At 37.6% G+C, this 11,065-nt stretch overlaps 1 pseudogene; it reads right to left on the reverse strand.

Annotated features, from left to right (window-relative positions):
- Window positions 1-10,088: 10,088 nt before the first annotated feature.
- On the reverse strand, window positions 10,089-10,727 carry LOC103597800 (annotated as a pseudogene).
- Window positions 10,728-11,065: the final 338 nt, after the last annotated feature.

Here is an 11,065-nt window from a genome sequence, read left to right on the forward strand (position 1 = left end):
GGAGTGATCACTCCCCCACAATCAGGGAGCCATGGGTCTGTTTTATAGGGTGTTTGTTTCTTGTGAATTGAATTCCTTATACTCAAAATTCTACAGTTTTGGATAGGGGCGACTCTTTCCCTTTTATACTCAGCTTAGGTTAACTGGGCAGAGGGGCTAAGCTTCTAATCCATGGTGCTATACAGTTGAGAATTCCCTGCCATCCAGGTCTTAACATGACTATGATTTCACTTAGCATTGTCCTTTTGGAAATCTTCTCTTATAGCATGCCAGTTTTAAGATTGCTAAAATTAATGGTACTAAAAGCATCACAGTATGTCCACGCAGTAAGGGAGATGAAGGCATTCTGTTGCTCCATCCTTCCCCTCACCCCCTAGTTGCTCACCAGAGTTCTCATCAGCAAGGGATTGTAGGTGGCTGAAGACAAACTTCCCTCAAGGCTTTGAATATGTTGGCTCTAGCGAGGGATGGCTTAGCTTAAGCTGGGATCCAAGCCCCTTGGCTTGGCAGGAATCACCAGTGGTCACAAGGAGTGTTCTTAGGAGCCAAGCTCAGGGTCAATCTACAAGTGGAAGATTCCACAGTCCATCAATCCTCACAGAGGAATGTCTGTTAATCTCTACTCTACACTGCCCACCCATCATGGTCTCTTCAATGGTCTCTACCACCTTCTCTGACTCCTTCATGTCTAGCTCTGGTAGGCGCCAGCATTACTCCTAGATATGCCACTTCAGTGCCTGGCACTGGGATCCTGACCCATTGCAGAAAACCCTAAGTCCTGCAAATAAAACATCTTGGTCTGAGAGTCACTGCTGACTTGGCTTCAGGCTCAGGCAGGGGCTGAAGCAAGTATTTATTAAACATCTCCCATATGCTGGGTACTGAGCAAACTGGGCCAAGGTTAGCCACAGTACAAGCTGGAGGCAAAAGGGGGGAAAAACAGCCTCCTTTCATTAAATATTTAGGGGCCCAGAGTGACATCAGCAATATGGTAGAGTAGGAAGAGGCCCCTGACTCTCCCTCTACCCATGGACAGACCGAATTAACACCTATTCATGAATTAATTCCCTCTGAGAGAAAGTCAGAAACAGTTGAGAGATTCCTACACAGTGGGCAACTGAGAGAACATCCAGATTGAACAGGTAGGAAAAGTGGAGGCATACTTGAGCATGGACCCCCAGCTGGGTACTTTGCCATACAATCAGGAAAGAATTCCCGAACACCAAGCTTTTCCCTGGGGAGAGGAGGGTTTGGACCTCTCACATAGCAGCTGAACTCTAAGGTGCCCCACTTTTTGGCTCTTAAATCACCAACTCTGGGAGCAGAGAGGCTCAGGCATACATGAATCCCCCTAAACCACAGGAAAAAAGGGCAGTTTTATACAGGCACAGAAGAACTTCCGGGGGCTTCATCCCACTGGAAGTGCTCAGAAGGGGGTTGAAAACACACCTCCCTGTTTCTTCTGGGAAGGGGTTCATGACACACTCATCCAGTGGCTTCTTGATGGCTGGGCTTCTAATTAACTTCCATGGGGGAATTTAGAGGGCCACTGCCCTCTAGCAGCCTGAGCAGTAGCACGGCACTTCCTGAACCTTTCTCCCCACTCCCCCAAGCAATAAGTTTAGGTCTGCCAATTCCTCCAGGAAGAAGTTTGTCCACGCATCAAGTGTCCCAACTTTTACAGCATCCACCAGAGGGACGGCATCCCAAACTTCCTAGCTCTGGAGTGAAAGAGTCTAGGCATATGTGAGTCTTCCTAGATCACAGAACAAAGAAGTGGTTAAAGAGGAGCACAAACACTTCCAGGGCTATGGCCCCTGACCCCTGCCCTGGGAACAGTGCAGAAAAAGGGCTGGAATGTGCAGCTCCCATTTTCTTTCCAAAAGGAATTTGCTGCACTCTTCCAGTGGCTGCTTGATGGCTTAGCCTCTAACTAACTTGCATCAGGGAACTAACAGGGCAGAAAAAACAGTAACACTCAGACAGCTAGAGCAGGAACTTGGCACATCCTGAGCCTTTCCTCTGGCTTGCCCCCGTGATAAATCAAGGTCAACCCATTCTTCCTGGAAGGAGTTTGTCCATGCACTGAGTGTCACAACTTCTATAGCTCCCACTCAAAGGACTGTATCCTTAACGATCTAGCTGTGGGAGTTGATGGGGCTTTGCATTCCCGACTTTCCCTAGACCACAGAAAACAGAGAGGTGGACACACAACAGGTCCACTTTCAGCACCTATCTCCCCAGGATCAGAGGCAGCAGACTGAAAGTGAGTACAGACATTTGCCACAAAGCCTCTCCCCAGATTAGTGCAGAGAAAGTGGAAGACTAACACAATGTTTAGTTTCAACATGAAGATAGAAGGAACTGGAACACATATCCAACACCTCAACCTTTCCAGCTACATATGGAGGGTCTGGCTTCTACCTTAATGATCATGGGGACTGACAGGATGTGTCACATCCTAATTTCCAGGGCGCCACCAAAAAAAGAGACAGCAGTCTGGACAAACACAAAGATTTGAGAGGCAGATTAAAATCTCTGGCCAGATGGATTGGTGAGATCCTTCTCCTACACAAAGCCAGTCTGAGAAGACTGGGAATGGCAATCGTTTTATCTAACTCACAGAAATCATCACAGAGAGTCAAGGAAAATGAAGAAACAGAAAAATAAAAGAACAAGATAAATCTACAGAAAATGACCCAAGTGATTTGGAGACATGTGATTTACCTGACAGGAAATCCAAAATAATGGTGAGAAAGATTCTCACTGAGATCAGGAGAGCAATGCAAAAGCAAACTGAGAACTTCAACAAAGAGACAGAAAGCATGAAAAAGTACCAAACAGAAATTGTAGAGCTGAAGAATACTATAACTGAACTGAAAAATTCAATAGAGGGGTTCAACAGCAAACTAGATAAATCAGAAAAAAAGGATAAGTGAACTCCATGACAGTTCACTGGAAATCATTCAATCTGAGGAGCAAAAAAGAAAGAAGAGTGAAAAAGAGTTCAGATAGCTTACAACTTACACATTATCAACATGCCAAAAGGAGAAGAGAGAGAGAGAAAGGGACAAGAACACATTTAAAGAAATACTGGTAGAAAACTTCCCAAGTTTGTGAAAGAAAACAGAAAACCGGATTGTAATAGTCTGTTTCTGTTGCTAATAATAGAAATACCCCAAACTGGGTAATTTGTTAAGAAACAATATTTATTGCTTACAATTTTGGAGGCTGGGAAATCCAAAGTCCAGGGAACACATCAAGTGAGGGCCTTGTTTTGGTAGTGACTCTACAGCAACACAGGGTACTACATTGAAAAATGTCAGATGGCTTGAGCAGAGAGAGAGCTTTTCACACACTCTCCTTTGACCAGTAAGGGGATCGTAACCCCTGGCTTCATGTGGTCTGCACCATGCTCAGCCAGTGAGCTCACCGGCCATCCCTATATTGGATCCGAACCCGCGGCCTTGGCACTACCAGTGCTGCACCCTCCCGAGTGAGCCACCGGTCCAGCCCCCCCCACTCTCTTTTTAAAGCCATCAGAACCATGCCCACGACCACCATTAAACCATCAATGGATTAATCCAGTCACTCAGGCATGGTCCTCACAATCTAATCACCTCTTCAAGGCCCCACCTTTCAATTACTGTAATATGATTTCCCACCCTCTTAACACTGTCATGGTGGGGTTCAAGCTCCAATGAGAGTTTGGGGGACATCCAATCTATAGTACAGATCTAGGAAACCCAAAGGAAACTAACAAGATAAATCCAAAGAGACCCTCAACAAGACACATCATAATTGAATTGTCAAAAGTTAAAGAAAAAGAGAGAGTGTTGAAAGAAGCAAGGGAATAGCAAATAGTCACATATAAAGGAACCTCCATAAGACTAGCAGAGGATTTCTCAGCAGACACCTTGCAGTCCATAAGGGAGTATGATGTTGTATTCAAAATTATCAAAGAAAAAAATTGGCAACCAACAATATTATACCAAGCAGTCCTGTTTTTCAAAAATAAGGGGGTGGTAAAGACTTTCTTAAACAAAAGCTGAGAGAGTTCATTACTACAAGAAATGCTAAAGGGAATTCTTCAAGCTGAAAGAAGAGGGTGATAATTAGTAACATGATAACATATTAAAGTATAAAACTCACTGGTAAAAGTAAGGACATTGTCAAATCCAAAACACTCTAATACTGTAATGGTGGTGGGTAAATCAACTATATCCCTAGTATAAAAGTTAAAAGGTGAAACTACTGAAAACAACTAAAGCTATAATAGTTTGTTAAGGGATACAAATTATAAAAAGATATAAATTATAACGTCAAAAATATAAAATGTGGGAGGAGGAGGAATAAACATGTACAGTTTGTATATACTGTTAAAATTGTTATCAACTTAAGCCTCAGGGCAACCACAAAGCAAAAGTCTGTAATAAATACCCAAATGATAAAAAGAAAAGATCCAAAGCATACCACTACAGAAAGCCATCAAACCACAAGGGAAGTAAGCAAGAGAGAAAGAAAGGAACAAAAGTCCACAAAACCACCAGAAAACAATGAACAAAATGGCACTACTAAGTCCTCACCTATTAATAATTACTTTGAATGAAAATTGATTAAATTCTTCATTCAAAAGGCGTAGAGTGGCTGAATGTATAAAAAGAAAATGACCCAACTACATGCTATCTACATGAGACTCCCCTCACTTTAAAGGGCATTCATAGACTTAAAGTGAAGGGATAGAAGAAGATATTCCATGCAATTGGAAACAATAGAGATCAGGGTAGCTATACTTATTTCAGACAAAATAGTCTTTAGGTCAAAAACTGTAAAAAGAGACAGAGAAGGTCATTATATTGTGATAAATGATTTGATTCATCAGGAGGATACAGAAAATGTAAATATACATGTAATAATTAAAATTGTCTCTGTTTGCTGATGACATGATCTTATATACAGAAAACTCTAAGAACTCTGCCCCAAAACTGTTAGAACTGATAAATGAATTCAGCAAAGTTGCAAGATACAAAATCAAGATTTTGTAAGATTAAAAACCAGTAGTGTTTCTGTTCCGGTGCAGGCGCGACACTGAGGGTTGCGATCCGTTGCCGGACACGAAAAAAGACAAAAATAAAAACAACAACAACAACAAAAAAAAAAACAGTAGCGTTTCTATACACCAACAATGTACTACCTGAAAAAGAAATTAAGAAAACAATCCCCATTTAAAAAGTATCAAAAAAAAAAAGAAGAAATACTTAGGAGTATATTTAACCAAAGAGGTGAAAGATACAGAAAACTATACAGCACAGGTAAAAAAAATTAAAGATTACACAAATAAATGGAAAGATATTCCATGTTCATAGATTGGAAGAATTAATATTTTAATATTGTTAAAATGCCCATACTATCCAAAGTGATCTACAGATTCAATGTATTCCCTATCAAAATTCCAAAGTCATCTTCACAGAAATAGAAAAAACAATTCTAAAATTTTTATGGGACCACAAAAGACCCCAAAGAGCCAAAGCAATCTTGAGCAAAAAGAGCAAAGCTGGAGGCATCATACTACTAGATTTCAAAATATATTACAAAACATGGTATTAGCATAAAAAAAGACACATTGGCAAATTGAGTGCAATAGAGCCCTGAAATAAACCCGCACCTTAGTGGTCAATTGATTTACAACATAGGTGCCAAGAACACACAATGGGTGAAAGACAGTCTCTTCAATGAATGGTGTTGAAAAAATTGGTGATCCACATGCAGAAGACTATTTTATCAACCCAATCTACTCAATTTTTTCCTTTAGTTTAAAAAAGGCTGATTTCCAGACATACTTGAAGAATGAGGGTGATAATTGAATTTTTAAAAAGCAGGCATAAAGAGTGCATTTCTAAACTCTATGTTAGACCATTAGTATCCAGGAGGCATTTATGGAACACCTAGAGTTGGTGATGCCTACCTGGGGGACACACTAAAGGAAAAAGATCTGACAAGCCACAGTTAACTTTGAAGAACCAGACATAGTCTCAGAAGAAAACAACCAAGAATACCAAGCACTAAACATGATAAGGGGTTTAGGCAGTAAAATGCCCCAAGAGAATTGTTTTCCTCAACCCATTTTTTGTAAGAATAGTTCTATTAATTTTATTAGTGCTGATGACATCAACAACTCATGCAGGAAGACAAAGGCAGGAAAGGAGATTAGATATTTTATAAACATTCTTTAGTAATGTCTAACCTATTCAATTACATTAAACTATCTCTTGTGATGATCTATTATGTACAAGCCACTGTTCTAGAGTATGAAGATGAACAAGAAATAGTCTGTGCCTTTTCGTACACGTGGCTGAGGTATTTACTCCCACATCTGTGTTTGATTAGAAACCTCCTCATTGTCATCCTGCTGATGAGATCAAGATCATGAGGGTCAAATGAAATAATGGTAGTGAGTTATTTTATTTGCATTCCTTGTACTTACATTGTCAGAGGCTTGCAGAATTTTTGTCCTGATCACTCTGTAAAGTTTATTTTCCTTATCCGAAATACAGGGATAAAAATTACAAATGTGTAAGCTCCCAGCCCAGGGCCCCTGGTACTCAATAAATTTGTTTTCTTTTCTCTCCCTGCTGAATCTCATTCTACAGCATCTGAATTTACTTCTTTCTCAGACGAGTTTATTATTTCTTCTAAGGTCTCATGGTACTGTTTCTTTTTTCCTTTTTCCTCCTTTGGTCTCCTTTCCCCTCTCCTCTGATGGTTTCTCTTTCCCGATTTCCTTTCTCAGTTGACTTCTTTATCCTCTCTCCTCTGCTTCTGGATACTAAATGTTTGTCTTTTTGGTTCTAATAGGGAATTGAAGTTTTCATTTTAAAATTCTGTTGTGTTTATTATATAAACTCTTTTTTTCCTGATTCTAAACTTAAAAATAGGCTAGTTTGATGCTTCATATTAATTTCAAGAAATGAGGTGGTATCTTTTACATTCCTCATGGAGAGGTGACCTAGGGAAAAAGGTCCCTCCCGGTGTCTTTTAGAGATAAGAATTGCCCTAGTAAACTTTATAGATGGATTAATCTGTGTTTGATTATCATTACAGATAATTGGCTAGACCACTCTCCACTTTTCACTGTGCTCACACCCAGCACTCATAGATAACTAGATTTCAGATCAGCTATTCTGAGCAGAGCTGAGCTCTGGAATAAATTTTGGAAGGTAATTCCAATGAAGTTGCTTCACCTCTGCCTTCCAAGAGCATATATTCTCTGGTTTGGAGAGGTGGACCGATCTCAGTGGGATTTAAGGTGAATCTCTGGAAATCTATGCCTGTTTCTCTTGCTTTACATGGGGGATAGTAGCATTTCTTTATTCATTCACAATGTGTGTCTACTCTGAGCCTTGTCTGTGCCAGGTACTGTGCTAAGTGCTTTATGTTTAACACTATCTAATAGCAAAATTCTGTTTTACAGATGAGGAAACTGGCTCAGAGAGGATAATGATGTTCCCATGAGCAGTTCTCTGAGATTCAAGCTCAACTCTGTATGACTTTTATTCCCATTTTGGAGCACCTACTGTGTGCTAGCCTCTATGTTAGGCCTGCTCATGCTTAATTCCCATAGTGACAAGTAGAAATAAAGATTATCAACCCATTTCACAGATGAGGAACCTGGAATAATGGTTTAAACTTAAAAATTCAAGAGAATTGTTTTGAGGAGGAATGGAAGCTAAGATTAGGAAGGCAGACAGGGTCACGTTCTGGATGGACTGAATACTGAGTGAAGGAGTATAGACTTTACTGAGGGGTTATTGTGAACCCTGGACGTTTTTGTTTTTATTGTTCAGCTTTATCCCCATAAGAGAAATCATATTTCCCACACTTTTGAAGCTTAAAAGTTATAAAAATAAGTAAATATGTGAAAATGCTTTCAGTTTTTCACAGGAAGGAAACTTCTTAAATTAAAGACATCACTATATTTAAATAATAATAAAATAGGAAAAACATTATTTTGGTGAGATTTATAAATGAAATAAATAAGAAGCTGGCTGTATGGATTCATGAAAATTAAAGTCGCAGCAAAAAATAAAATAATAGGAAAAAACAAAGACGTACTAACCCAATATAAAAGAAAAATGAATCTGCTGTAAAGAAGGTCCCCACTTAGGGAGGATTCACTAGAACAAAGGTCAAGGATGCTTACAAAGTCATGGTTGTGAAATAATGGAGAAGCCTTATATGATTGGGATTTTACTCTAATCTGAAGACATTCTCATTGATTTGGATACCAGGGATTCCAAATTCATCAAAGTTTACTTTTGATTATCTATAAAAAAAAAGACTACAAAATAATTAAATAGTCTAATCAAGATGCCGTGAATATATTAAAAGTGCTTGAGAGTGCAAATCATAATTAAGTACCTCCATGTATTTCAGAAAAATATTTTATATGCAATTTATCTACAAATTATTTTTATAATCTGCTAAAGCCGTTTCCTAAAGACTTATACTAAGCCTCGTTTCATTAGTTTAATTTTAGTATACACTTGAAGTTCAATATACATACTTCAAAAACATCATGGAAAAATGGAATTAAAAGACAATATGAATTCTTCCAAAGTTTTGAAGATCCTGTGTACATAAAATCTTTCAAAATATTCCTAATTAATGCAAAATAGTAGGTTTTTATTCTTCAAATGTATATGTGTACTTTGAGCATATTATACCAAATATATCAGGTAGGTTTGAAAAATGCAAAAAGGTTATATGAGCCAAGCACATTTATTTGAATAAGTTGGCAGAGTCATTACTTGATTTCAGAGTTTCAGCCTGCTTAATTTATTTGCAATTAGTATCTGCTGATTAAAACTAGAAACTTCCTTTTACTAATGGTATTCAGAATATGTTGAAAGATAAATGGTCAGAATCTTATTTCATTAAAATCATTGAGCGCTATTCCATATTACATATGAAAATAGTTATTTTTAATGCAACATAAGAACTAGGGGATTATGTGACCCAGGCTGAAAATATCATAAAGGAATAGTACAGTATATACAGCTGACTTTAATAATCACTTTTTTCCTCTGTAAAACTTTATTTCTGTACATGTAGGGTAGAAAGGGAATCTGAAGCTATTATCTTAAATAAATAAAAGTCCTCCATTATTCATTACGTTTGATTATCTTTGTATTTCAGTTTGAAGTAGTTTTTACTTTTTGCTTATAATTGCCAGATATTTCTGTAAATTCTCAATTCATGTTCCATGGATACTTACTGTCTTTTCATTCTGAAGCTGCTCTCAGGCTAGCTCTGGTATTATCTAAGAGTAAAGAGCATGTGTTTTACACTGTGTGTCTCCCCAAGTGCCTGGTACAGTGTTCTGCACACACGAAAAGCTTAATAAAGGTTTTTAATTGATGATGATGTTAGGATTGATGATGATGATGATGATGATGATGATGATGATGGTGGTGGTGGTGGTGGTGATGAGACAGAGATGGTGCTACATTGGGCCATACAGCAGTTTCAAAATACTGAAAACATAATGAAATCTCATTGCAATATGAAGCCAACCAGTGGTCTATTTTAAAATGGTTATAGCTTAAATATATTTGTAAAGATCACTGTATTATTTTTAATGTACAGTATATAGGGTGAGAGCATAGAGACTCTTGAGCTGGACTGCTTGAATTAAAAATTCTTGCTACTCTACTTATTAGCTCTGTAACCTTGGACAAGTACCTTAATTGCTCTGTGCCTCAGTGTCCTCATTTATAAAATGGCAATAGTAATAGTATCTACTTTTTTAGGGTTGTTATAAGGATTAAATGGTTGAATATTACATAAAGGGCTTAGAAGAGTTCCTGCTACATAGTAAACAATCGATAATTCGTAGCTATTATTACTAAAGTTTTAAAATAAAAACATACATGTTCGTTATAGAAAATTTAGGAAGTACAAAAACAGAAAGAATATCATCCAGTGTCCCTTCCCCCAGAGCAACCACTTGTTAATATTTTGATGTACTTACTTTTATTCTCTTCACATTTTTTAAGTAAACAAAATTTTAAATTTATTCACATTATGTTTTAAACTGCTTTTGTCTTTGGAAGAAAAGAAAACCGAATTAGGCCCACTTCAATGTCGACTTATTTCTTTTCATGACATTTGTATGATGTTGGCAAGTCAGCTCAGCTCTGCAATAATATCTGTCTTCATTTTCCATTCTGTAATTTTTAAAAAATATGTTCTGTAGTTGAGGATTTGTGTTAAGAATTTATGGCTGTTCTTGCCATTTCCAGATCAGTCTTCAGAAAGTGCTATCTATTATTTTTGGTTCCAAAGTAAAGATTCGTAATTACTGTTATCAAATGACTTGGACATTCTGTAAGATAATGAGCTCACATCACAGTGAACCATTTCAAAATTTGTTAACTCAAACTCTTGCACATTCCTATTAAATATTTCCAGTGCATCTTCATCCATGTCAAATCCAACACGCAATCCTGCCTCTAATATTGCAGTTCTGAGGCTAAGCTCTCCACAACCACATCCTAGACCTGCAACCCCTGTATTTTCAGTGTCATCGTACGTGTTATAGATTGTGTAGAGCATACATTCTTCAATATATGTCCTGGTCGGACACTGTTCTAGAAGTCGCTTGGGCTTTGCAAATCCATCTACTTGTGGTGGTCTACTCTCTAATTCCTTAAGCCTGAATTTCTTCACTTTTTTTTTTTTTAAGTGTGGGATTGCAGGGTTTAAGAATGTATCTCAGCTGGGACTGGAAGTGTTTTTACATTTTAACTGGTTCAATAATTGTATATCTTAAGTTGTGCAACTTAGTGGTGTAGTCTTAGAATTGATAAGATATCCACTTGACATTAATGATGACAGAGTTAGGTGGGTTTTAGGTAAAAATATTAGGCAGTCATTAAAAAAAATGAAATATTAAGACTAGAAATAAAATGTTTAGCATAATGTTAAATTTAAAAAGCCAGATGTAAAATTAATGTTTGTGTGCCTTGTATACAATTATGTAAAATTAAATATGCAAAATAAAATT

The sequence above is a fragment of the Galeopterus variegatus genome, unplaced genomic scaffold, assembly GCF_000696425.1.
Source record: "Galeopterus variegatus unplaced genomic scaffold, G_variegatus-3.0.2 Scaffold2428, whole genome shotgun sequence".
In the NCBI taxonomy this organism is placed as follows: Eukaryota; Metazoa; Chordata; class Mammalia; order Dermoptera; family Cynocephalidae; genus Galeopterus; species Galeopterus variegatus.